Raw genomic sequence first — 24,785 nt, forward strand, 5'->3', positions numbered from 1 at the left:
AATTGAATTCAGAAATAGTAACAGTTGATTTGTGGGTTTTTTTACTTTTAAATACAGAAATCAACTTGCTGCAGGCTTAGACAAGCATGCGTGGCTTAATAGGCACTTTCAAATATTTGTGGGATAGATGCAGATTGTCATGATAGGTGGGCTGGCTGAGTCAGAACCCTGACAGTTAATTGTTCCAGTCTCGAAAGATCATAGAATCATAGGGCCAGAAGAGACTTCAGGAGGTTATCGAGTCCAGCCCCCTGCCCAAAGCAGGACCAACCTCAATTAAATCATCCCAGCCAGGGCCTTGTCAAGCTGGGACTTAAAAACCTCTAGGGATAGAAATTCTACCTCCTCTGTAGGTAACCCATTCCAGTGCTTCACCACACTCCCAGTTAAATAGTTTTTCCTAATATCCAACCTAGACCTCCCCCACTGCAATTTGAGACCATTGCTCCTCATTCTTCATCTGTAACTATTGAGAACAGCCTCTCTCCATCCTCTTTGGAACCTCCCTTCAGGTAGTTGAAGGCTGCTATCAAATTTGCTCTTACTCTTCTCTTCTGCAGACTAAACAAGCCCAAATCCCTTAGCCTCTCCTCATAGGTCATGTGTTCCATACCCTTAATAATTTTCACTGCTCTCAACTGGACCTTTTTCAATGCCTCCACATCCTTTCTGTAATGGGGTCCCAGAATTGGACACAATACTCCATATGTGGCCTCACCCATACTGAAAAAGGGAAATAATCACTTCTCTAGATCTGCTGGAAATGCACGTCCTAATGCACCCTAATATGTCATTAGCCTTCTTGGCTGCAAGGACACACTGTTGATTCATATCGAGTTTCTCATCCACTGTAACCCCCAGGTCCTTTTCTGCCAAACTGCTGCTTAGCCAGTCAGTCTCCAGCATGTCACAGTGTTTGGGAATCTTCTATCCCAAGTGCAGGACTCTGCACTTGTCCTGCACTTGTCCTTGATGAACCTCACTGCACATCAGGATGTATTTTCCTGTGCCTTCAATTAGGCTCATTTAAAATACTGCCAGCTCTCCTGGATTCCTTTCACCTTCATGTCAGCATTGCAGGGGATCCTGCCCATCAATTCCATGGAGTGGTCAAAGTCTGCTTTTCTGAAGTCCAGGATGTGTATTGAATTAGATTAGGTCAGCTGAGGGAAAACTACACGGGGAGGAAAGTAGTCCAATATGGAGAATCCATAGGAGGGAGCCACCTGTGGAGATAAGAGATTGCCTATGTAGGAGTGAGGCTCATTCATAGAATCATAGGTTTGGAAGACCCCTCTGAAGGTCATTGAGTCCAATCCCCTGCTAAAAACAGGACCAATCCCAACTAAATCATCCCATCCAGGGCCTTGTCAAACCATGAATTAAAAACCTTTAAGGATGGAGATTCCACCACCTCTCTAGGTTACGCAGTCCAGAGCTTTATCATCCTCCCCTTGAAATAGTTTTTCCTGATTTCCGACTTAGACCTTGAGATCATTGCTCCTTGTTCTGTCATCTGTCACCATTAAGAAACAGCCTCTCTCCATTCTTTGTGGAATCCCCTTCAGGTAGTTGAAGGTTGCTATCAAATTCCCTCTCACTCTTCTTTTCTGTACTTGTCCTTGATGAACCTCATCAGATTTCTTGTGGTCCAATCCTTCAGTTTGTCTAGGTCATTCTGGATCCTATCTCTACCTCTCCCCCTAGCTTAGTGTGAACTTGTAGAGGGAACAATCCATTTCCCCATCCAGACCATTAATAAGATGTCAAACAAAACAGTTTGAAAGGTCTGCAGAACCTCCTCTTACTTTGTGATCCTTAATGCTGTCCTTTTAATGTCAACAAGAAAACAGTCTGGGGTTCATACCCAAGCTTGTCCATAGTTCAAACAAGCTTATTAATATTAACAGTAAACTATCAGTGTATTTCTGGTAACTGAAATAACCTTTGGTACTTAGCAATTTTGTGTTAGCTGTTCTCGGGGTGGTGCCAGTGGATGTATATCTAATTCTTTGCCTGTTTAGTTGCATACTGTGAATTTTGGGGGTTATCTTTATAAAATGTATTAATAGCTTTCAATTTCTAGGCTGCATGGGGAATAAAAAACCCTACAGCTTTCATTTTATGGTTTCTTGGTTGACGTAAATAATAAGGCTCTTTCAACCTTAAATGCCAGGTTAACAAACTTGTTTGTGAAATTGATATAACTAGGGGAACATTTAACTGTTTCTCTCTATATCCTTATCTTTCTCTCTAATTCTTTGTTTTTCAGCTTCCTAGGCTACAGTTCCAAAAAATCCACAAAAGCTGAAGGGGGGAGGAGGGGAGAGGCGAATCCATCAACAACAAAATTGTTTCTGAGCTAAGCTAACAAAGACTAAATAAAATCCTCTCTGGGGCATTAACTAAGGCAAAGTAATAAAATGAGGAAAAATCATTCCAAGTATAATGACAACATGATGAAAAGAAAACCATTGAATCAATATGATACCTATTGATCTAAACAGCCTAAAAATTGTAGCGCTTTATCTGAAGTCAGTAACAAAGAACACTCATCAAACTCTAATAGCACATAATGTACACCTATTGTAGTTGCATTGGTATGTTATTAACAGTACCCAGGTATGTGATGTAATTCTAGTTCAGATAATTGGGGAATGGTCCAACCCACTACTAAGTAGATCTCTTGAACTAATAGCAAGAAAGAAATGCAATAATATATCATGATTTTATACCCAACCATGTACTATTTTGGCTGTTGTAAACTCATATTCTCTTTAGAGTGAGAAAAAGATTTGGAAGGAAATGTCAGCACTTTCTATAGTTACAATAATGTGAGTTGTAAAATAGATCTGTAAGATTGGAGTCTGTAGAAAAAAATCCAGTAACTTTTATCATGGAGAATTGTTCTTGATTTGAACTTGAGCTGCTGCTTTAAAGGATCTTCTAGGGACATAGAGTATATATAATTGTGTGGGTCACACAATTTGACATTTTATATAGTGTGATTGAATTGAGCTGGTAAGTTAGAATGCAGTGCTGAGAAAACAATGAGCTGAGAAGATATGAAATAGCTTTTTTCAATTTAATAAAATTAATGTTCCAGTAGATAATCAATGATCTCTGATATGAAATAACTGTCCATTGTACACCAAAGTTGAAAAAAAAAGCCCTCCATCTGTGTGTATGAGAAATGTCTCACCACAAATTCCGGAATGCACAATTTGCAAGTACTAATATGTGCATGCGTGCATGCATGTGTGCATGCTCAAACAATAGATGCTAGGGTAAGGACCATTTGACAACTTGGTCTAGTGAATTTAAAATTTTGTGGGCCCTCACAACTTCATGTTTTCTAGACAATTATAGTATAGTATATTTGTTTATGTTATTTCTAAAGATTGCTACTTCATTTACAGTTTTATAAAATCTATCCATTTTCTTGTTAAAATGGAAAGGAAAATTTCACAAAAACACAATAGTTTAGATAATGGGAAATTGACAGGAATAAAAATTCCTTGTAGCCATGGGTCTCAAGAAATAGCCATGTACTGTAAAGCCAGAAGTTTTTCCTGAGGATCGTGCCTTCTGCGTGTGATATAGGAAGGCTGTTTGTTACTGTGATGGGAGCATGACTTAAATGCAGGTCTCTTGAGTTATGTTCTTGAATGTATGTCTCCTCACTATTGTTCTCATTGGAGAATTCTCTGTCTGCCACAATTTATCCATCTGAAATTCTAGGATAGCAATACACTGAGAATTGCTGTGTGGCTGATGTAGTTGAGGTTTGCATGGAGCTTTGAGAGAGGTGACAGACTCTGAATAATTATGCAGAATTTTCTGATTATTAATTCTGAGACCTTTTCTCTAAATAAGCTGGACTCTTTTCTCTGATTTGCTGAGGCTGCATTGGACTGTAGTCTGGGCCTCATGTGGTACCAGTACAACTAGCTCAGGGAAGAGCACATGTGTGGAACATGGTGTAGAGCTGACATAGGGCATATCTACACTACAAAGTTAATTCGAAATAACAGCAATTATTTTGAATTAACTTTAATAGCATGTACACAGGCAAAGTGGAGCCCTTATTTTGAATTTGGTAAACCTCATTCTATGAGGAGTAACACCAAATTCGAAATAGCTATTTTGAATTAAGTGCTTTGTAGACACTTAATTCGAAACAGGAGGCCTCCAGCCCTTCCCAGGGAGCCTTGGTGGCCACTCTGGGCACAACCAGGAAAACTTACTCACCTCTCCCCCAGCCCTGGAGCCATTAAAGGGGTAGACCCTGGCCACAGTGCCTGTGCCAACTCCAAGCCTGCCAGCCCAGAGCCAGCAGTGGCCACCGGGACCCCAGACCCAGTGGCCCCAAAACATGATCCAGCAAGCCAGTGGCAGCCAGCTCCCCAGGAGCAGTCCTGGAGAAGGTGGGAGCCTTCCTGGTCCAGGGTGGAGATCTTGGGCCTTATTCAGGTTTGGGGGGATGCCCCAATGTCCATGATCTCCGCACTAGATGGAGGAATGCGGCTGTCTATGGCAGGATAGCTGCCAGCCTGGCCACCAAAGGCCACATGCGAACCCAGGAGCAGGTTAGCATGAAAGACAAGTTGGTCTGGCGAGACCCCCAAACCTGAGCCCTGAGCTTCCCCTCCCCCTTCTTCCCCTTGCTTCCCCCTTCCAGCTCCGTCCTCCCAGGTTTCCCCCTCCCCTCTTCCACCCTCTCTCTTCCCCTCTCCCACCTCCTTTTCCCAGTATCCCCAGAGGTTCATCCCCCCCTCAGTTTTGTTCAATAAACCCAGTTTCTATTTTTGAACATACGTGTCTTTTATTTGACATCAGGAAGGGGAGCTAGGGAGGGGTAAGTGGAAGGACATGAGGGAGGAATGGGGCACGAGCCCCTGGTGGGGAGGACCAGGGAGGCTCTGAGGGCTCCTTGGGGTGAACGCTCTCCCTCAGGACCTCCTGGATCCTGACAGCTCCCCGATGGACTCCCTGGGTGGCAGCCTGTAGCAAGTGCAGTCGGGCTGATGGCAATGACCCCACGTGTGCCCAGGGGCAGCTCAGATCCATGTGACTGAGTGCTGTGGTGTCCCGAGTTCGGGGACTCAGGGCACTCCAAGACAGGACTGCTTTGCTGTCCCTCATTGTGGTAGACAGGCAAGCGGGGAACCCTGAGAACTGTCTGTCCGGGGTGTGGGTAGGGTCCCTTTAAGCATAGAACTCAGTTAGCCTCAGGCAGCAGCCCCACACACTGAGTCCTAACCTGATGCCCTGCCGGCACTGGTTCTGACCAGCCTTAACTTCAGTTTAGGGTCCACTCGGTGTATTTTGAAATAGTTTTTGTGTATAGATGCATTATTTCGAATTAGCACTGTAGTGTAGACATACCCATAGAGTTTCCTGCTGCCTCCATACCTAGCAAGGAAGGAGGGATTGCTCTGGCATTAAATGGTGTGTGGCTGGGACTTGTTTCTACTCCATACTGACTCCCAGGTGCAATTTCAAACTCTTGTGGCTACTTGCAAATGTTTGGAAATTAGGACAGCCCTGGGGAAAGCTCAGAGAAGAATAAAAATGTGCTCTACAGCCATAGTTCAATCAAAGCATGTACAATTGCAAAGCAGGTTGAATTACATGCAGGCTTTGCGGGCTTACTAATATTATGAGATACCTCACTTTAGTTTTGGCCCCCTTATTTCCCACCCAAGCACATTCTTAACTAAATCCACTGAAGTCATTGGAACTACTAATATGATTAAAGGCAAGTGCTGGTTGAAATGCTTTACTGAATCAGGACATGTTCCACCTTTGCACACACACATCCTTGTCTTGTTCTCTCTGCCATTTTAGATTTACCTCATGCTCTATGCTCACAGTGACATGCAAAAGGGAGTTGGAAAATTAACAAACTGTTGAAAGCATTGCAGAAAGGTAATAATTTAGTTAAATAAATCCATATTATAAATATAGGACACTTCCTTAGCTTGGTGGCAGAGGTTCATGCCCACTAAACTAGTTGTTTCCAATGCAACTAGGGTTGCCAGATGGTTTCAACAAAAATACCGGACACACTTGACATTACATCACAATCTGCATTACATCTTATTTAGAAAATACTGGGCATTTATATTTTCTCATTTATATTTTCTCAATTTGTTTCTCGAACAGAAAGCTCAAATACTGGCTCAAAACTGGACATCTGGCAACCCTAAATGCAACTTTGTGATATACTGTGTTATGTATCTTCCCTTTCAGCTGCCCATTTAAAGGAACATTGATAAGAGAACTTGAGGGTGCATATACTTTGTGATAACAAACCTGAAGACAGCTGTGGCTGGTTCTTGCAAGGCTTGGGCTATGGGCCTGTAGAACTATGGTGTAGAAGGTCATGCTTGGACTTGAGACCGGACCATATGACCCTCTCTTGCATTTCAAGCCCAAGCCAGAATGTCTATATCCCTGTTTTATAGCCCTGCACCCAGAACCCTGTGAGACAGAAACAGCTGATCTGGGCCAGCTGTGGAGATGGAGCCAGGAAGCTGATGGTGGCTACCCAGCTGCCCCCAGGATGGGCTCCCTCCAGCTCCAGCACAGGGCTGGGGGGAAGCAGAGCTGTGGCCCAGGCAGTGCTAAGGACTGACTGCCCTAAGCTCTGCCTCTTCTGGGCGTGCAGAGCTGCCATATAGACATACCCCAACTACATAATGAGAAGGTTTACGTGCTGCTGTGTTTTTATGCAGAGCTTTAGGAGAAATAAAAAAAAATTAGATACTCTTTCCACAAAAACAGGCATGTGGGTATTTTCTATCTGCTAAATGAAATTAAGTAATGTATGTCCATGTCCCATCCCTAAGGGTATTTCTACATTACAGAGAAGATCAAAACTGATGCTGTCAATCTTCCAGGGTTCAAATTAGTAGGTCTAGTGAAGACACACTGATTCGAACTGAGAGGGGCACTCTGGTCAATGCCAGTAATCCTGCTTCCATGAGGAGTAAAGGAAGTCAAAGGAAGAGCTTTCTTCCTTTAACTTCCTGCAGTGTGGACGGCACCAAAAGTTGAGTTAAGCTACTTCGACTTCAGCTACGTAATTAATGTAGCTGAAGTTGCGTTTCTTAATTCAACCTTATCCTGTAGTCTAGACATACCCTAAATGACTTGTGTGTATATTTGTTTTAAAGGGGCTTAATCAACTGGTGCTGATTTTTAAGCCTGTGCTGATTGATTTGCAGTGTTTGATGTATTATAAATCACACAGGAATAAAGTCACAGTGAAAATTTCATTAAACTTCTTAGGCAAAAGAGATCCATAAATTAAACAGTATGAAATGCAAGACAGAAGGAATATGCTATTTCTTTTTCTTTTAAAATTTAGATTTCATTTTAGAGCCAAGGCCATTTTAACAGAGAGAATAATAATAGCAAACAAATAACTTGTCAAAATCTAGCTGTGAGGGTGTGATTTTCCTAAATTTATCCATTGAAATGTGGAAATATCTCAATAGCCTCCATTTACTCATCTATAGCACCCACTGTTCTATTTTATTAATCATAATTATTATTATTTATGATTCGTTCTGTTAGGTCAAGTTAATGCCCTTACTGTGGAAGTCTCCTATTAACGCCAGCGGGAGTTAACCTGAGTTAGAATCTGTGGTATCATGCTCATTTAATTTCATGCAATTCTAAAATTCCCCTCATTCACACCAACAGACCTGTGACCTTGTAGAATTTCACATCAGATAGGTCAGGAAAAAAGGGAGGAGGTGTTGCCTTATATATTAAAAATGTATATACTTGAACTGAGTTGGACGTGGATGTAGGAGACAGATGTGTTGAGAGTCTCTAGGTTAGGTTAAAAGGGGTAAAAAACAAGAGTGATGTCATGCTAGGGGTCTACTAGAGACCACCTACCCAAGTAGAAGAGTTGGGTGAGGCTTTTTTTAAACTAACAAAATAATTTGGTGGTGATGGGGGACTTCAACTATCCAGACATATGTTGAGAAACTAACACAGCAGGGCACAGACTATCCACTAAGTTCTTGGACTGCATTGAAGACAGTTTTTTATTTCAGAAGGTTGAGAAAGCTACCAGAGAAGAAGCTGTTCTTGATTTGATTTTAACAAATAGGAAGGAACTGGTTGAGAATTTGAAAGTGGAAGGCAGTTTGGGTGAAAGTGATCATGAAATCATAGAGTTCATGATTCTACGGAATGGTAGAAGGGAGAACAGTAAAATAGAGACAATGGATTTCAGGAACTCAGATTTTGGTACGCTCAGAGAGCTGGTAGGTAAGGTCCCATGGGAAGCAAGACCAAGGGGAAAAACAACCAAAGAGAGTTGATAGTTTTTCAAAGGGATATTATTAAGGGCCCAAAAGCAAGCTATTCTACTGCATAGGAAAGATAGAAAATATGGCAAAAGACCTCCTTGGCTTAACCAGAAGATCTTGCATGATCTAAAAATCAAAAAGGAGTCATATAAAAAGTGGAAACTAGGACAAATTACAAAAGATGAATACAAGCAAACAATATAGGTATGCAGGGGCAAATTTAGAAAGGCAAAGGCACAAAATGAGCTCAATCTAGCTAGAGACATAGGGCACGTCTAGACAGCCCGCGGCTTTCGAAAGAAGATATGCTAATTTGGCGCACATTTGCATATCTTCTTCCGATCCCATTTTTGGAAGAGTTTTTTTTTAAAGCAATGTAGACATGGTTCTTTCAAGAAAAAATCGTTTTTCGAAAGACCCCTTCTTCCTAAAAAAATGAGGTATACAGGTTTCTTTCGAAAAGGGTTTTTTTCAAAAGAACCGCATCTAGACTGATTTTTTTAAAACTCTTCCAAAAATGGGATCAGAAAAAGATATGCAAATTTGTGCCGAATTTGCATATCTTCTTTCGAAAGCCACAGGCAGTCTAGACATGCCCATAAAGAGTAACAAGAAGACATTCTATAAATATATTCAAAGCAAGAGGAAGACCAAGGACAGGGTAGGCCCATTGCTTAGTGAGGAGGGAGAAAAAGTAACAGGAAATTTGCAAATGTCAGAGGTGCTTAACGACTTCTTTGTTTCAGTCTTCACCAAGAAGTCTGATGAAGGAAGAAGAAAAAAAAGAACAAGTTAAAGGTCACTTAGAAAAGTTAGATGTCTGCAAGTCACCAGGGCCTGATGAAATGCATCCTAGAATACTCAACGAGCTGATAGAGCAGGTATCTGAGGCTTTAGTTATCATCTTTGTAAAATCATGGATATCAGGAGAGATTCCAGAAGACTGGAAAAGGGAAATATAGTGCCCACTTATAAAAAAGAGAAATAAGAACAACCCAGGAAACTATAGACCAGTCAGTTTAACTTCCGTACCCGGAAAGATAATGGAGCAAGTAATTAAGGAATTCATCTGCAAACACTTGGAAGATAATAAGGCGATAAGTAACAGCCAGCATGGATTTGTAAAGAACAAATCATGTCAAATCAATCTGATAGCTTTCTTTGATAGGATAACGAGTCTGGTGGATAAGGGAGAAGCAGTGGTCATGGTATACCTAGACTTTAGTAAGGCATTTGATACGGTCTCGCATGATTTTTATCAATAAAGTAGGTAAATACAATTTAGATGGGGCTACTATAAAGTGGGTGCATAACTGGATAGATAACTGTTCTCAGAGAGTAGTTATTAATGGTTCACAATCATGCTGGACAGGCATAAGAATTGGGGTTCCACAGGGGTCTGTTTTGGGATTGGTTCTGTTCAATATCTTCAATGGTTTAGATATTGGCATAGAGATTACGCTTATTGAGTTTGCCGATGATACCAATCTGGAAGGGGTTTTGGAGGATAGGGTTATAATTCAAAATGATCTGGACAAACTGGAGAAATGATCTGAGGTAAATAAGATGGTTTAATAAGGACAAATGCAAAGTACTCCACTTAGTAAGGAACAATCAGTTTCACACATACAGAATGGGAAGCAACTGTCTAGGAAGGAGTACGGCAGAAAGGGATCTAGGGGTCACAGTGGACCACAAGCTAAATATGAGCCAACAGTGTGATGCTGTTGAAAAAAAGGCCGATATATGATTCTGGGATGTATTAACTGGAGTGTTGTGAACAAGACATGAGAAATCATTCTTCTGCTCTACTTTGGGCTTTTTAGGCTCCATTGAAGTACTATGTCCACTTCTGGGCACCACATTTCAAGAAAGATGTGGACAAATTGGAGAAGGTCTAGAGAAGAGCAACAAGAACTATTAAAGGTCTAGAAAACATGGCCTATGAAGGAAGACTGAAAGAATTGGGCTTGTTTAGTGTGGAAAAGAGAAGACTGAGAGGGACACGATAGCAATTTTCAGGTATCTAAAAGGGTGACACAAGGAGGAGGGAAAAAAATTGTTCTCCTTGGCCTCTGAGGATAGGACAAGAAGCAATGGGCTTAAACTGCAGCAAGGGAGGTTTAGGTTGGACATTAGGAAAAAGTTCCTAACTGTCAGGGTAGTTAAACACTGGAATAAATTGCCTATGGAGGTTGTGGAATCTCCATCTCTGGAGATATTTAAGAGCAGGTTAGACAGACATCTATCAGGGATGGTCTAGATGGTGCTGGGTCCTGCCGTGAGGTCAGGGGACTGTTCTCGATGACTTCTTGAGGTCTCTATGATCATCCCTTTCTTTCTTTCTTTCTTTCTTTCTTTCTTTCTTTCTTTCTTTCTTTCTTTCTTTCTTTCTTTCTTTCTTTCTTTCTTTCTTTTCCTCAGTGATTCCTTTTCTTTCAACAATCAGACAACTCCAAGGAATGTTTTGGAAGTGATAAAAGTTTCATGATTAACCTGTGAGCCTACATACAAAGGTGGGGGGCAGTTGCAGACCTGTGTGAAGAAAACTCCTTTTTTTGTTTGTTTGTTTAAAACCTACTGCCTATTAATTTAATTTAGGGACCTCTAGTTCTTATGTCATGGGAACAAGTAAATACCTTTTTCTTATTCACTTGTTCAGTGCCAGTCATAATTTTATAGACCTCTATCATATCTCCCCTTAGTCTCCTCTTTTCTAAGCTGAAAAGTTCCATCTTTTTAATCTCTTTTCATATGGCACCTGTTCTAAACCCCTAATCATTTTTGTAGCCCTTTTCTGAACCTTTTCCAATGCCAATATATCTTTTCTGAGATTAAGCCACCAAATCTGTACGCAGTATTCAAGACGTGGGAGTACCATGGTTTTATATAAAGACAAAAAGATAGGCTGTGTCTAGACTGCACCCCCTTTCCGGAAAAGGGATGCAGATTAGCCACATCGCAATTGCAAATGAAGCAGGGATTTAAATCTTCCCCGCTTCATTTGCATAAACATGGCTGCAGCTTTTTTCTGGCTCGGGGCTTTGCCGGAGAAAAGCGTCAGTCTAGACGGGGATCTTTAGGAAAATAAAGCCTTTTCCGAAAGATCCCTTATTCCTCTTAAAATCAGGAATAAGGGATCTTTTGGAAAAGGCTTTATTTTCCGAAAGATTCCCATCTAGACTGGCGCTTTTCTCCAGCAAAGCCCCGAGCCGGAAAAAAGCAGCAGCCATGTTTATGCAAATGAAGCGGGGAAGATTTAAATCCCTGCTTCATTTGCAATTGCGCTGTGGCTAATCTGCATCCCTTTTCCGGAAAGGGGGTGCAGTCTAGACACAGCCATAGTCTCTGCCTTATTTTCTGTCCTGTTTTTAATGATTCCTAACATTCCAGTAGCTTTTTTGGCTGCCGCTGCACATTGAGTGGATGTTTTCAGAGAACTACCCACAATGACTCCAAGATCTCTCTCTTGACTAGTAATAGCTAAATTAGTCCCCATCATATAGTTGGGTTTATTTTTTTCAATGTGCATGACTTTACATTTATCAACATTAAATTTCATTTGCTATGTTGTTGCCCAATCACTTAGTTTTTTAAGATGTTTTTGAAGCTCTTCAGACTGCTTTGGTCTTAACTATCTTGAGCAGTTTGGTATCATCTGCAAATTTTGCAACCTCACTGTTTACCCCTTTCTCCAGATAATTTATAAACAGATTGAATAGGATTGGTCCCAGTACAGACCCTTGAGGGAGTCCACCACTAGTTGCCTCTCTCCATTCTGGAAACTGGCCATTTATTCCTATCCTTTGTTTCCTGTTTATAAAATATATATAAGTTGGAGCTGATTTTTTCTTCACTCGGTTCATTTTTATATCCATAAATTCATGATCTACTTAGAATGCTCTACTACACTTTAGCATCTTGATATAAGGTAGTAAGAGTCTCATATTTTGATTCTCTCATGTCATCTTACAATATATTTTAGAAATGTGCATCTGTCTGTCCCTCCATGAGTCCTCCTAAACTAATAACTTGGACCACCAAATTTGGTATGCAGCTTCTTCTTACCATAACCTAAAGCAAGGTAAGGATTAAGTTATGTCAAGACAATGGGTTATGCCTGAAATGTGATTGTTTTTCATGAGAGTGAAAGGGAGGGATCTGAGAGGAGGGAGTTATGCTGTAGAATGACTACAGAGGACTAGCAAGTGGCCGGAGGTCGGGACCAGCTATAACACCATTGGGCCAGCAGGGAAAGGGGTGGACAAAGGGACAGCTATCTGCTATATATTTCAGAGAGTTTCTCTATTTGAGAGTTTGTCTGTTTGTTCCCCAGCGGAGGGACATGCTCCCCTTCCCCAGCTCTGTCTGATGCACCTGCAGTGACCATGGGCAGGTGCTTCTCACCTGACCCCAAGCTTCTGCGGTTAGAAAGGGCTGGGGTTTTTCCTCTTTCCAGGACAGCCTGCATGGTGAACCCCTCATCCCGAGCCTCACCCCAGAACAATGATTTAAATGAAGAAAAACAACATTTATTTGAGTTAAGGACCCAAGCAATGCTGGGTAAATCATCTCATTATTAAATAACAGAGCATATTTTATTAGCCAATTAATCCATGCCTTGGGTGCATTCTCTGTTAAAAGGCTACAAACTGAGTATCCAGCCTATGTGGGTATTGACAGAGCACTAAAATATACTGTGAAATATTGTAATGCTATTTCTAATATGGCTTTAAAATAAAATGTTATTTAACAATCATTTTGAAAAGATGCTGATTTTTTTTAAAATAGTTTTTGTATTCTGTAAAGAAAGAAATAGAAAGTTAATTCAGACTAGTTTTGTCTTTCTTAATTTTGGCCATGAATTATTATATTTTAAACTTTAGTGTTTAACATTAGACTCCAGAGGTCAGGGGAGCCAACAGCCATACTAGGTCCCTGGGTAAGGTGGGGGTGACCTGACTCCATGCTTCAGGAAGTGGTGGGACTCAGGGCAGCCAGCCCTTAGCACTGCCCAGACCGTGGCAAACACTCTCCCCCGCCGCGCTACCTGGAACATGCCGTGCAGTGGCCTAACCCCCCAAGGCAGCCCTAGAAGTTCCCAGAATGTGCTGTGTGGTGCTCTGGCAGCGATTTAAAGGGCTCAAGATTCTGGGCGCTGCCACTATCACTGGTCAGCACCTCAGACCCCTTTGAATCACAGGCCCTGGGGCAGTTGCCTGAGGTTATATATGAAGGACACAACTTGCTCCATGCAAGAGGCTCCCTATTCTGATACAAAGCTCCACTGAAGTGAGTGAGGTCCACGTGGGTGCAGGGGTCTGCCCATGTGGAGTAAGTGGCAGGATCAGCTAATTAGGCATCTAAGTAAAAGTGAGGTGATATTTTAAAAATGCTGACCATGTGTTCTCTATCACCTCACTGAAAACCAAACTCCTTCTATTGAAGTACATGAATATGGGTCAAAGAGTCTATGTGCCTGAAAATATTCCTGTGTTGAGTGCCAAATATTATTTTGAGCATTTTATACTTAATTCTTTTTCTATTGATCCCTTTAGATTGGGTCTCTTAGGCTTTGTCTTAACTTAGTCAAGCTGAAATAAGAAGTGTTAGGAAATCCTGACTTAAACACAAACATTTTCCTAGTGTAGATGCAGGGTAATAGCTTAATTGATCTGGTTAACTCAGGGGTGGACAATCATTTTTGACTGGGTTCCACTTCAGAAATTAGAAGAGCTGCACACTCCTTGCAGGGGGGAGGTGGGGCGGGAGAGAGGAGATATTGCATGTTTTCCCCCACACCCAGACCCTGATTGGCCTGGAGTTGGGGGAGAGGCAAAGCCTCTGTGGGCTGGATGAGCTCGCTTGGCAGAGGCCCTTTTGCCAATCCCTGAGTCAACTTGTAGTCTGGGTTGCTGCCAAATACCTACATACAATATAAACACAATGGCTATGTCTAGACTGGCATGATTTTCCGCAAATACTTTTAACAGAAAAGTTTTTCTGTTAAAAGCATTTGCGGAAAAGAGCGTCTAGATTGACACGGACACTGTTCCGCAAAAGCACTTTTTGCAGAAAAGCGTCCGTGCCAATCTAGATGTAGTTTTGCACAAGAAAGCTCTGATCGCCATTTTCACCATCGGGGCTTTTTTGTACAAAACACTTTTTAGCTGTCTACACTGGCCCTCTTGCACAAATACATTTGCGTCAGAGGGCTTTTTCCCGAACAGGAGCAGCATAGTATTTGCGCAAGAACACTGACACTCTTACATTAGATCGTCAGTGTTCTTGCGCAAATTCAAGCGGCCAGTGTAGACTTTTGCGGAAAAACTTGCCAGTCTAGACGCAGCCAACCAGTTTTCCTAAAATCAAGACAGAGCCTCAACAACATAACTGTTGCCTGTCCAGCAACTCAGGCTGCTTCTTTGAAATTGAAACCTATCTCAAATGGAGCCCAGGTATCCTGAGGAGCTATTGACAAGGAGTCAGGCTGCTGACACTGGCCTTGATTATAGAGCATCCTAGCTGCAAGGGGTGTGCTTGTCAAGGCATCGTAGCCTTCCCCACTACTGCATAAACGCACTATTGATATTAGTAACCCGCAGTCACATCCTACTTCTGTACTGGTACTGCACATGAGAAGCTGTGTGAGCTTCAGGCCCACCAACAGGGAGGCCTGGCAATTCAAAAGGGCCAGTGAGCCCTGGCTGCTGCTGCTACGGCAACCAGAGCTCCTTAGCCTCTGAGGATAGGACACAAAGCAATGGGCTTAAACTGCAGCAAGGGAGGTTTAGATTGGACATAAGGCAAAACTTGCCAGGGTGGTTAAACACTGGAATAAATTGCCTAGGGAGGTTGTGGAATTTCCATCACTGGAGACATTTAAGAGCAGGTTGGACAAACACCTGTCAGGGATGGTCTAGATCAGGGCTGGGCAAAATACGATCTGCGAGCCAGATCCAGCCTGTGAGCGCCTCAGCTGGCTCCCTATCTACCCCGCCCCTGCCTGGAACTTAGGAAAGCTGGTTGCTAACAGGCCTTGTGCTTCTGGGATTTCTGAGAGTCCAGGGGAGGGGGCAAGTGGTTTCTCACACCACTCTTGCTCCCAGTAGCTCCCATTGGCCAGTTGCCAGCCAATAGCAGCTGCCTGTTTGCAGGACAGGCAGCATTTGAAGTGCTCTCTCTCCTCTCATCCCCCAGGCTCAGTGTTCACAGCAGCAAACATGGCCCCTGTAGCTGCTGTGAGCAGTTTAGGGGCATGGAAGGCAGGGCCCATGGTTAAGGAACCTGCTGAGCTGCTGGATGGGAGGTACCCAGGTAAGGTCTACCTGCCTCTGTCACGCCAGTCACTCCCTCCCCCAACCCTTTGCCCCCCTCCTTGACTCCTACCCTCTATAACCCAAACCTTCTACACCCCTATTCCAGCTCCCATACATCTTCCCAGACACTGCATCCCCTCCTATAGCCCTCTTCAGGGTACAACCAGACCTTGCATCCCGATTCGCTATCCCTCATCACAACCCGAATCTCTGCACCCTTCCTGTACTCCTGCCCCAGGTTAAGACCCCCTCCCAGACCCTTCACTCCCACCTCTCCTAAGCCAGAATCCTCTCCTGCACCCATATCCCTGCCAGACCCTGCACCCAGGTCATAACTCAAACCCCTACACCCCTATCCCAGGTCATACTCCCTTCCCAGATGCTGTACCTGCTCCTGTACCCCAGTTCGCTGCCCTGGGTCACAATCCCCTTCATCCAAACTCCCAGATCTCACACCCCAAGCTCCCTTCTGCACCCAGAAGGTATAATGGAAGAGTGCGGCCCTTGACCACTTACCAGATTCTTACCTGATCGGGATTTGATGATCTCTCAAGGTTCCTTCCAGTTCTAGTGTTCTGTGATTCTATGAAACTATATGAAGATGTATCAAAGAATCATACAGAATATACAGTTGAGCAGATCGGACCAGACCAGAAAAGCAGTGCAGTGAGAAGATAAAGAGGGTAAAGATGAGCAGCTAGAAGCCCAGGAATAGGAATGCAGGATCCAATAATGCCTCAACAACCTGTTGGTTCTATACTTACTTGGACTATGTTCTGAGCAACACAAGCACAGAGCCCCATTTCAGCAGGCACGCATGTGTGGGTTCAGAACGTGGGTGTCTGGAATGATGTGATAGCTTGTCTTGGATGCTGAACAGCGGGAAGCTGTGTACACCTTCCTTCACACTGAGGGAGGAGGCAAACTTCATTTAATTTTGGATGGAAGGGGGTGAACATCTGGGTTCTGGAATAAATCTCTTAAGCTGAATCCTCCCAGAACTGATCTTAGTGTCTGTATCTGTAATTGGGTGAGGCCTTGCCTCCCCTGTTTTGCTAGAGGAGACTGGGGAGGTTGGCTTAGTCTGACCAGGCCAGCAGATAAAGGGGGAAAGCAACTCTGGTGACATTCACAGTGGTAGCAATACACAATGGCTGCGTCTAGATTGGCATGATTTTCCGCAAACGCTTTTAATGGAAAAGTTTTCCATTAAAAGGATTTTCGGAACAGAGCGTCTAGATTGGCACGGACGCTTTTCCGCAAAAAAGCCCCGATCACCATTTTCGCGATCAGGGCTTTTTTGTGGAAGACAAATCTGAGCTGTCTACACTGGCCCTTTTGCGCAAAAGCTTTGCTCAAAAGGGACTTTTGCCCGAATGGGAGCAGGATAGTATTTCCGCAAGAAGCACTGATTTCTTACAGTAGGAAGTCAGTGCTTTTGCGGAAATTCAAGCGGCCAGTGTAGACACAGCGGCTGATTTTCCGGAAAAACTGGCCAGTCTAGACACAGCCAATAAAAGCAACCTGGTAGCCTGCCTGATAGGTTACAGCATGGCGGCTGCCTTGCTTTGAGGCCCTGATAACTATGTGGATGTATTGTGCAGTAGGGAAAGCCAGGGTGAGCACAAGTTTAGCACCAGTGATGACAAAGCTGTTGTTTGCTATGGGCATAGGGAGATATCTGCTTTTTCAGGATAACTGCCAAACTGGCAATTCTCTGCTCCACAGAGCTTTTCTAGCAGCTTTGCGATATTTAACTTTCCATTCCTTTTAGAAAAGGTGACATATGTCTGGAATTCAGGGAAACCTGCCACATCCGCGTTTCTGGTAGACGCTAAATGCGAGATGCAGTCAGACCTTTAGAAAAGCAAATTTACAGGAAGCCTGGGTGGGGAAGGCTTCCTGCTGAGCTGAATACAGGAAGACAGGAACATTTTCTCTTTGATTTCTGCCACATTCAACAGTTTCCCTGATGCTGGGCTGCTTTCCAAACGATGTACCTGTTCGAAACAGCTAATTCGGGAGCCATCCAGTAGCTGTTTATACAGAAACTCAGTATTGAAAGTGAAGCAGCCAGTGGCAAGGTAGATGTGAGAGCAGTTGTTGGGTAAATGTGTTTAGGGTGGGGAATTAGTGTGGTGGAAACTGGTTTATCCTTGAGGGCGACTGGTGAGGAGGGCACGGGGTGGGCACAGTGGCCATGTGACTGCCTCCCCACCACTCCTCACACCACCCCGAGCTCAGAGGAGGGCTGTGACAATGTTGCCTCCACCCCAGGCCCCACCCTATTTTTTCCTTCATATGCCCCCCCATCCACACCCCTGTTCTTGCCCTCCCCACCTCTTTCTCCTGCTCTACCTTTAGCCCACATCTGGTTCTCCCCATCCACCCCAACCCTTCTCCACCAAGCAGCATGGCTCAGGGGACTAGCAAAGGCCTGACAATGGCAACGGGTTAGGTCCCCCTGCAGCAAGGGGAAGTGGAGCAATGTGGTCTGAACTCAGTCTGCTCCTCTAGCTCCTGCCCATGTTGTTCCAATTCCAGCCAGTGGGTGCGGTGGCACAGTCTCACCTCTCTCCTGAGTGACACGTGAGGGGAGTGGAGTCGCATTGCTCTGCTTCCCCCTGACACTGCCATGGGAGGAGGGGCCCAAGCCCTGCTGTGGCCACCTGCCCCCCTCCTCCCCCCAGTTCTCTGGCCTGCTTAGCTGCTCTGGCCCACGGAGTGTGTGTGTGTGTGAGGGGGGGGGGGCACATGCTTTGATTTGGCATCTGAATCCTAAAATATGTTCTTCAAAATATCACTGAAATGATGTTTCCACACTATTCTCTCACATTCTGGTGTATCCAAGGGCATTGTCCTGACTCTTTCTACATAAAAGAATATTTCATATTCCATATTAATAAAACTCAGGCTAGCTGCCTAGAACTTGGCACAATTAGAGAGGAGCTGGAACAGAAACCCTAGTTCCTCATGCCTTTGAATTCTGTCTGCGTGAGTGACTTCAGACTGAAAACCAAGCCAGTCAGGATTTCACAGCAGGATCTTTTCCCTAATGGAACCAAGTCAATGTCTAGGCTTGAACACACTAAGGGCATATCTACACATGCAGTGCTGCAGCGAGTCGTGCATAGAGCTTTCAAATCAGCATAATAAAACCATCTTTGCAAATGGCAATAGCTATTAGGGATGTAAGCGACAAATTGACTAGTCGCTTCCCCACCCTTGCTGCCTCTATCAGAAAGGGGGCTGAGAGAGGCAGGGGCTTTGGTAGGAGTTTAAAAGCTGATTTCCCCCAGCTCCAGCCCCACGGGAGGGAGCAGGGGGTGCAGCACCAGTGTTCCACCTTTGAGCTTGCTGGGGCTCTTGTACATTTCAAAGTGGAAGCACCCACATAGAGCCCAGAGTCAGCAGGGGACTTCCTGCTGGTCTCCGGCTCCACACGGCATTTCAGTCTTTGAAATGCGCAAGAGCCCCTGCTGAGGTGCTTGTGCATTTCAAAGACAGATTGCTGCACTCCCTTTGAAATGTAGCAACAACCGGGTGGCTCTTGCTACATTTCAAAGCAGAAGCACCCTTACTGACTAATCGAATAGTCAATATAATTTAAATTAGTTGATCAATCTAATTTTAGCATCCCTAATAGCTATGGGTATGTCTACACTACCACCCTAGTTCGAACTAGGGTGGTTAATGTAGGCAACCGGAGTTGCAAATGAAGCCCGGGATTTGAATTTCCTGGGCTTCATTTGCATGTTGCTGGGCAAACATTTCATTTTTAAATGTCCGCTAGTTCGGACTCCGTGCCCGCAGCTACACGCGGCACAAACTAGGTAGTTTGGATTAGGCTTCCTATTCCGAACTATCTGTACACCTCATTCCACTTGTTGTAACTTGTTGTTCAATGTAACCCTTGTTGTTACGTAACTATTCAATAATACCTAGTGGCGGGGGCTGGCAGCCAGTGTGCTCCGGCCCCACCCCCAGGAAGCCCTCTGCCATGCCGCACTGTTACCTTTCTATTAGAGGCAGCAATGTGGGGTGGAAGCAGTCCCTTTCCCTGGGAGGTCCGAACTTCCCATGGATAATGGGTGCTCCACAGCAGCAGACCCTGTCCATAGGGATCCAAGCACCTCACAGAGAGTGGCTGCTCTGGCACGGAACAGCCTTTGTCTGCTGGGAACTCGGACCTCTCATGGACAGGGGCTGCTGCCGCAGAGCAAGCTTTGTCCGCAGGGAGCCAAGGCCTGCTGTGGACAGAAGCTGCTGTGTGGCAACCTCCCCAGACTCTTTACATTTATATTTATATTTGCCTCATGTGGTGAATGCGGGGGAGGCAACTTTTAAGCCGACTCCTCACTTGTATCAGTTCCTGCCTGCAGAGGCAGGAGTGCGGGGATGTGGAGGGACAGGTGGATCTGGTGCTCATGGGGAGTCATCTTAAAAGCTGGCTTCTTACGGGTACCGGCTCTCATCTCTCCGCCCCCCCATTTGCTGCCTCTGTACCAGAGGTAGCAAGGTAGGGGAATGCATGTAGTCAACAGGATTAACCAATAAACTCAGGCTTATCAGTTAATCATGTAGTTGTCTACGCATTGACATCCCTGCTAAACACCCTTTTTAAAGTTCTCTTATGTGGTTTTCAACATAGTTTAGCTGACCTTTAGTTAAAGCCCATTTTTTCTAGGTGACCAATTTTGGCTGTTCTCTGTTGTAGTCTCTAGATAGGCTTCACTGTACTTATATTATTGAAAATAAACTCAGTAAAATTTCCTTATACAGTAAACTGCTGATAATCCGGCAACTTTAGGACCCAGGGGGTGCTGGATTAGCAGATATACCGGACTATCAGAAGGGGGGGCTATGAGAGGTCTGGGGTGGGGTGGGGTGGATGCCACACCAGACCCCTCATAGGCCCCCTTCCGATAGTCCGGCCCTGCCCCAGGTGTCCCTGATTTAGCTGCTGCTAGTCAGTTTCAGCAGCGGCTGAATTGGGGATGCCTCGGACAGAGCAGCTGGGGTACTGCCAGGTTAGTTCCGCAGCGCCGAGGAGCGGCGCTACGGGACCAACCCAGCAGCACCCCAGCTGCTCTGCCCCAGGCGTCCCAGAGTCAGCCGCTGCTGAAACTGATCAGCGGCTGACTCTGGGAAGCCTGGGGCAGAGCTGCTCTACCCCGGGCTTCCCGGAATCAGCCGCTGGTCAGTTTCAGCAGCGGCTGAATAGGGGTGCCTGGGGCAGAGCAGCTGCGGTGCTGCTGGTCAGTTTCAGCAGCGGCTGAATCAGGGAAGCCGGGCGCAGAGGAGCTCAAATTGTCCAGCTGCCCCGAGCACTTCCGGGTTCCTGATGGTGCCGGACCATCAGGAGTGCGGGAGCATTGGATGCCAGACTAATGGAGTTTTACTGTACCTTTTTTGTTGTTGGAAAAGAAAAAAAAAAAATTGAAGTATACCAATCTTGGATAAAGTTTTTCATATATGAATCACTTACGATGGCAGAGGAAGCCACTTGATACTTAGATATTTTTATCTTACTTGCTATTTCTATTCTGTATAAAATCCAGATTTTTCTTTAACTTCAAAGACATATCCCTTGTGAAACACTATGTAATTTCTGGATTTTCAGGCTTTGCAGCACCAAAATTAAAAGTAACTAAATATTTTCTTTGGTTTAATTAAGAAACCAAAAGTCATGAAGAGAAGAAATTCTTGAATTGCCTATACAACAATATTAGGAGCCTGGGTAACAAACAAGAAGAACATGAATTGTTAATTTATAAGCACAAATTCCATCTAGTAGGTACTACTGAAACCTGGTGGGATGATTTACACAATTAAAATATTAAAATCTTTGATTATAACCTATTTAGACAGGACTGAGAGAACAAAGGAATGGGAGATTAGTACTCTGTCAAAAATGGCATTACCTGTTTCAGAGGGTATGTCTACACTACAATGTTAGTTCGAACTAACGGACGTTAGTTTGAACTAACATTCATAGCCGCTACACTAGCGCTCCACTAGTTCGAATTTGAATCGAACTAGCGGAGCGCTTAGTTCGAACTAGGAAAACATCATTTTACGAGGATTAAGCCTCGTTCGAACTTACTAGTTCAAATTAAGGGGTGTGTAGCCCCTTAATTTGAACTAGTGGGAGGCTAGCCCTCCCCAGGTTTCCCTGGTGGCCACTCTGGCCAACACCAGGGAAACTCTATGGCCCCCTCCCGGCCCCAGACGCCTTAAGGGGGCACGGGCTGGCTACGGTGCCCATGCCAGGTGCAAGCCTGCCAGCACCCAGCCAGCAGACCCTGCACCTGGCACGGCACAGAGCCACCCACCCGATGTCCCCCAGCCCACCCCTTCTTCCCAGGACCAGGCTGGCGGCTCCTGGGACCTTGCCCTGGACCGCAAGAGGCGGGCACCTTCCTGGGCTAGTGCGGACATCGTGGACCTTGTCCACGATCTCCGCACTAGGCACAGGAAAGTGGCCGTCTAGAGCAGGAGAGCTGCCAGCCTGGCCACCCAGGAGCAGGTGTGCATGAAAATCAAGGGGGTCCACTGAGACCCCCGACCCTGAGCCCTGAGCTTACAATGGCCGTCCTGGGTCAGACCAAAGGTCCATCTAGCCCAGTAGCCTGTCTGCTGACAGCGGCCAACCCTAGGGACCCTGGAGGGGATGGACCGAAGACAGTGACCAAGCCATTTGTCTCGTGCCATCCCTCTCCAGCCTTCCACAAACTTTGGGCAGGGACACCACTCCTACCCCCTGGCTAAGACTACTCCATGGACCCAACCTCCATGACTTGATCTCACTTCCCTTTAAACTCTGTTCTAGTTGTAGCCTTCACAGCCTCCTGCAGCAAGGAGTTCCACAGGTTAACTATTTGCTTTCTGAAGAACAACTTTCTCTTACTAGTTTGAAGCCTGCTACCCAGTCCTTTCCTTTGGTGTCCTCTAGTCCTTCTTTATGGGAACTCATGAAGAACTTTTCTGTGTGCACCCTCTCCACCCAACCCCTGCTTTTAGAGACCTCTATCCTGTCCCCCCTCCGTCTCCTCTTTTCTAAGCTGAACAGTCCCAGTCTCTGTAGCCTCTCTTCATCTGGGACCTGTTCCCAACCCCTGATCATGTTAGTTGCCCTCCCCTCTCCCAGCCTTTCTCTTCCCCTCTCCCACCTCCTTTTCCCAGTCTCCCCCAGTTTTGTTCAATAAAGACAGAGTCAATGTTGGAAGAAACGTTATCTTTATTTTGTACATCAATAAGAAGGGGGGCTAGGGAAGGGTAAGTAGAAGGAGGTGAGAGAGGAATGGGGTACGAGCCCCTGATGGGGAGGACTGGGCTGGCTCTGTGGGCTTCTGGGGGTGGAAGCTCTCCTGCAGCCCCCCGATTGCCCCCTCTCCCCAGATGGCAGGCTGCGGCAAGTGCAGCCGGGCTGATGGCCGAGTGGTGTGATGTGCCCAGTGTGGGTAGTCCGGGCAATCCAAGCCAGGACTGGTTTTCAAGCGGGGCACCCCTTAGAACTGTCTGTCCGGGGTGGGGGTCGGGATCCTTTAAGCGCAGCCCTCGGCTAGCCTGAGACAGCATCTCCACGCTCTTAAGTCCTCCTCTGATGCCCTGCCGGCACTGCTTCCGGCCATCCTTAAGCCCTGTTCAGGGTCCACTCAATGTGGACTTGCTAGTTCGAATTAGTAGAACTAGTTTTTAGTTCTAGACGCGTTAGTTCGAATTAGCTTAGTTCGAATTACCTAAGTTAGTTCGAATTAACGTTGTAGTGTAGACGTACCCTGAGTGATTGATGAAAATGATCCTCAATACTTATGTCCTACCAGATAAAGCAGAAGTAGTGATATTAGTTAATGCCTACTACGGCTAAATCACAGTAGGAAATAGAATGTCCTGCAACTTACTCATCTTCCTGCAATTTGTAGGGAACAGAAGTAACTCTGTGATCATCATCATGGGGACTTCAATTTGAATGACATGTTGGGAGTCTTGTGCTGCCAGTACCAGAGCACCCCGGTGATTCCTAAACATTATAGGTGACTGTGGTGGGATACCTAGTCCTGCACTGTTCGACCCCAGGGCCAAGACCTCCACCCACAGGCCCCAAGGCCTAGTCTTTCCCAAACAGGCCCTGCAGCCTATTATCTCAGACACAGGCCCAGAGGCCTAGTTCTTTCTAAACAGGCCCTGAGGCCTAGTCTTTCAACCGACCCGCTCCTTGTCTGGGATCTGGGAAGAAGGGGTAGGGGGGCCCGGGCCCAACCTCTCCACTGGGCCCCAACCCAGGGCCCTATCAGTGGTGGATGGTTCCCACCACTGGCTCGGCAGGGAGTTCTCCCCGAAACATGCTAAGCCCGCCGGGGCTTTTCCTGCTCCTCGCCCTGGGTTGCTTCCTACCCCAGCGCCCTGGCTGGCGGTGGTCCCACCTGTAGCTGTGGGTCTGGAGACAGTAGCGGCATTGGCAGGCCCGGCATTGGGTGCATCAACAGCTGGTGCGGCGACAGTGTGTAGGGGGGCTGTATGGCGCAACTGGCGTTGCGGTCGAGTTTGGCCCAGGGATGGTAGTGGCGTGGTCTGCTGGGCCGGCGTCTCTCACTCCGGCTGCAGCGGCTGTGGCTCGGGTGGTTGGGCAGTAGCTCCTTCTCCTCCGGAAGTCAGCCCCAAGTGAGCTGCTCTGCATGCTTTTATATCTGGGCTGCACTGGGAGCATGCCCAGCAGGGCTGTGGGGGAGCGGCGTATTCCACCCAAGAGGTGTGCTCTGCTCCCCCTTGTTCAGTGCGTGGTTGGCAGGCCCCATCACAGTAACAAATTCCTAACTCTCAAATTGCTGCAACATGGGAGATTCCTTTAAACTTTTGTTCTGATAAAGAGGAACTAATTATAGAACTAGCTTAGATACAGTGACTATGGCTTGGTCACATTGCTAATGTGCAAGCAGAATAAAGTCCAGATCAATAATAAACACACATGTGGGTATAGGCGCGCACGCACACGAACACACACACTTTTTGATTTAATAAGGCCAATTACACAAAACAGCATAGGAGTAAATGGTCTGTTTCTTAAAATGGTGAAAGTCCCTCAAAAATCTGTAGTGGGGCATATGCTGTTCAACATGTTCATTAATGCTCT

General features: G+C 45.4%; 2 protein-coding genes across 7 annotated transcripts in view; both read left to right on the plus strand.

Annotated features, from left to right (window-relative positions):
* Positions 1–24,785, plus strand: part of PCDH11X (protocadherin 11 X-linked) — a 1,122,530-nt gene that overhangs the window by 322,488 nt on the left and 775,257 nt on the right. The window lies entirely within an intron of this gene.
* The window catches only part of LOC112547838 (uncharacterized), a 110,725-nt gene that overhangs the window by 43,585 nt on the left and 42,355 nt on the right, over positions 1–24,785 (plus strand). Inside the window, exon 3 of one of the 2 annotated variants that reach the window (XR_012906843.2) lies at positions 2,273–8,699. The exons of the other annotated variant lie outside the window; for it this stretch is intronic. The gene's annotated coding sequence lies outside the window, so the exon portion shown is untranslated. Of the gene's footprint in view, positions 1–2,272; positions 8,700–24,785 lie in introns of those variants that run through there. 2 annotated transcript variants of the gene reach the window in all.

Source organism: Pelodiscus sinensis, chromosome 13 (genome assembly GCF_052426305.1).
Source record: "Pelodiscus sinensis isolate ZL-2025 chromosome 13, ASM5242630v1, whole genome shotgun sequence".
NCBI lineage: Eukaryota > Metazoa > Chordata > Testudines > Trionychidae > Pelodiscus > Pelodiscus sinensis.